Source organism: Cebus imitator, unplaced genomic scaffold (genome assembly GCF_001604975.1).
Source record: "Cebus imitator isolate Cc_AM_T3 unplaced genomic scaffold, Cebus_imitator-1.0 Scaffold104, whole genome shotgun sequence".
In the NCBI taxonomy this organism is placed as follows: Eukaryota; Metazoa; Chordata; class Mammalia; order Primates; family Cebidae; genus Cebus; species Cebus imitator.
Window position 1 is genome coordinate 1,385,159 of NW_016107419.1, and position 3,415 is coordinate 1,388,573.

The window sequence follows — 3,415 nt, forward strand, 5'->3', positions numbered from 1 at the left end:
CAGCTAATTTTTTGTATTTTTAGTAGAGACGGGGTTTCACCATGTTGACCAGGATGGTCTCGATCTCTTGACCTCGTGATCCACCCGCCTCGGCCTCCCAAAATGCTGGGATTACAGGCGTGAGCCACCGCTCCCGGGCCTCAAATACGCTTTTATATTTATTTGAAAATACTTATCCACATTTGTTAGTTGCATTGGAGAAAACCAACACAAAGAGATTAAGATTTGCTCATGATCTCCTGAATCTCTAGAATCCTCATTTACTCAATTTTATTCTAATACTCTTCTTAAGGTAATACTATAATCCTTAAAGTTAAATGTAGCCTATGGCTAATGAAAGCTGAAAGCTAAGGCATACATCTAAGCACAGCTTTAGAATTAAGAAAATGCTAGGTCTTACACTAATCCTGCCACTAGTAAATTCAGAGAAGTTACTTGTTATGTATATGAATTATCTCCTGAGAAGTTGTTTTCTTGCTTTTTAATTCTAACAATGTTTACTGAAGCTGTTTTAAAGTATATTTTCAACAGATGTGATACAATATGGTTGTTTGAGAATGTGATACATTCCTTTTTCCTCATAGCACTTACCACTACCTTAAGTTTGTTTGTTTGTTTGTTTGTTTGTTTGTTTGTTTGTTTCTTTCTTTCTTTCTTTCTTTCTTTCTTTCTTTCTTTCTTTCTTTCTTTCTTTCTTTCTTTCTTTCGAGGAGTTCCCCCCTCCTTTGCTTCATCTAAAATGGATGCCTCATGACACCATGAGAAGAAGGACTTTGTCTATGTTTTTCATTACTGTATCCCACCTCTAAGAACAGTGCCTGGATCAGCAGTGGTGCATAGATAGCATTAGGTTTGTCAGGAAGTGAATGAACCATAAATGTATGTCATCAGTACCAGCTTTATAGCTTAGCCTCAGTCTTAGTGAACTCTATGACCTAACTTAAGTGACCCTATTGATACCCTTGAACCATAACTTTGATAACATTTCTGGTAGTATCTTTATTCTGCTTTTAGCTTTGATTATTTCTTCACTTGTGTCTTTTGTCCAAATGGATTAACCATTTGACTGTATTGTTGCAAAACATTAATGTAGAATCTCCTTCTACTGTTATTGTAGGATTTTAAGGTTGTGGGATTTGTTGTTGTTTATAGGCAGAAGTTTTTGTAGAATAGACAAATCAATAATGACTTCTTAAGATGTAGTACTCAAGTTCAGAAATCTATACGCAGATGAGCTTACACAGGTCATCTGCTTCTGAGGTTTATCTCACCAGTGGTAACTGAAATGGTATGAATATATGATAGTGTGATGAACTAACTAGTCTATGAGAAAGATAAACTATTTTGTGGAATAACAATCACTCAATTTAAATGAATAGTTTACTCTAAGGCATAACTATTACTTATTACTGTAATTTGATTTTGACTCTAAATTCCAAACCTGAGCATCTTACTCATCCTGGATCTTCTAATAGTATTAGAAGTCTCTTAGTTTCCTAAAAATTAAGACTTTGTTCCATATGCAGATATTGAAAATTTATTTAATGGGCCAAGTGACTGAAGTGTTAATTTCTATGTTCTGAAATATCACAACAATAATGTAAATATAGCATGTTTTTAAGAAGTGAATTCAGGGTAGATTTTATTGAACAAAATCTATTCACAGCATGTGGCTGCTCTGTAAATCCTGGCCCATTGTAGTATAATGTGTGTTGGTCTGCAGATGTAAGGAAAAAAAAGTAATTCACTGCTATGCTACGGTAGTAATAAGTTCTTAGAGGGAGAGCAGGCTAAAAATAATTCATTGAAACTGGCCTCGATTTCTAAAGATATTTCTGAATTCTATTTAGAACATAGCCATTGATTACAAAGTGTGATTTGAGAAGGCAAAAGAGGCCAACTTTCCTGCAAACAAATTAAGAGATGCATATTGACTGTGGGGAAGTATGTCATCACTGAGAAATCGAAAGCAATGGGACTTTAGGAAATCAATCAGAAGCCAAGTCAAATTAGATTTTTTTCCCTTCATACTTGCTGAAACTCTATGTAAAATGTATTTTCAGCAGATACAAACTTTTTATTTTTAGTAAAAAAACCCAGTTCAACAAAATAAATGGAGGACAGTTACAGGTTCTAGTTCATTCATATTGCATATTTTCAGAGCCCGAATAGAACACAGATGGCCCTTGGAATCCTATGTAGGTGTATATCATCTTATGATAATTTTTGTCCCAATAACCCATTTTTCTTAATGGTCTAGTTTGAATGCCTTTTGGGAAACATGACTCTAATCTGAGGCCAATAACCAGCTTGCCACATTTATTTTGACCCCTCTTGGGGGCCTAAAAAATGTGCATATATTTTCAATACATAAAAGACAATAGTACTACATGCTAGTCAATTCTACTTGATGCTCTATGCTTATGCGGTCAAGGTCATTCTCCTTTCTGAAATGGTGATAGGAAAATATTCCTAAATGTAAAAAGTCAAATAATGAAATCAGTCAGATCTCAAGTATGTGATCATTCATGGAAGCATATGTATATCCTCACAGAGCATGGTGTTATTGGATGCTACTTGTTAAGATAATAAACCAGAGAGTCCCTATTTTTTTTTTATTTTCAACATAATGATATGGAATATTTTTCAGACATCTTTAAAACATTTTTAGAGAATTAAAAACCTATCCCATAATATATCAAACTAGGATTTGGTTGATAAAATGGGGTTGAAGTGAATCTTAAGTCAGTCTTAACTACTTATGCATTTCATTGTGTACTTGTGTAAGGCCTTGTGCTAGCTGCAATGAAGGGTATAAAAATGCATTTGGCACAGTGTTTATTCTCAAAGAGATTATCCTTTAATACTGTGTTTAGTTAATACAATCTCTGTGGATTTTTTTTTCAAAGAGCTGAAAACATATCGTATACACATATTAATATATCCTCTACATATATTAACTGACTTACTGTGCACCTGAATTCCATTTTATCAGCGTAAGATGCCTGATAAAATGGAATACACTTCAAACTTGTTTAAGTGTATTTCTAACTAGAAAATATCCATTTTCTTTCTGTAAGTGACCTAAAACTATAAAAGTGAAAGTATTTAAAAATACTTTTTTTTTCATTTTACCATATATTATTAGGGATATTAAAAACAGAAACAAATATTACAGATTTTATAGATTACATATTTTATAATTATAAAAACAATATATGCCAAGAGTGAACAATTTGGATAGCATGGATTTACTCAAAGAAAAAAGAAAGAGGCCGGGCACGGTGGCTCAAGCCTGTAATCCCAGCACTTTGGGAGGCCGAGGCGGGTGGATCACGAAGTCAAGAGATCGAGACCATCCTGGTCAACATGGTGAAACCCCGTCTCTACTAAAACTACAAAAAATTAGCTGGGC

At 33.9% G+C, this 3,415-nt stretch overlaps 1 long non-coding RNA gene across 1 annotated transcript in view; it reads left to right on the forward strand.

The window, feature by feature from the left end:
* The window catches only part of LOC108310558, an 11,951-nt gene that overhangs the window by 6,767 nt on the left and 1,769 nt on the right, over positions 1–3,415 (forward strand). The window contains exon 4 of the long non-coding RNA XR_001827803.1: positions 1,157–1,276. This is a non-coding gene — a long non-coding RNA (uncharacterized LOC108310558). The remainder of the gene's footprint in view (positions 1–1,156; positions 1,277–3,415) is intronic.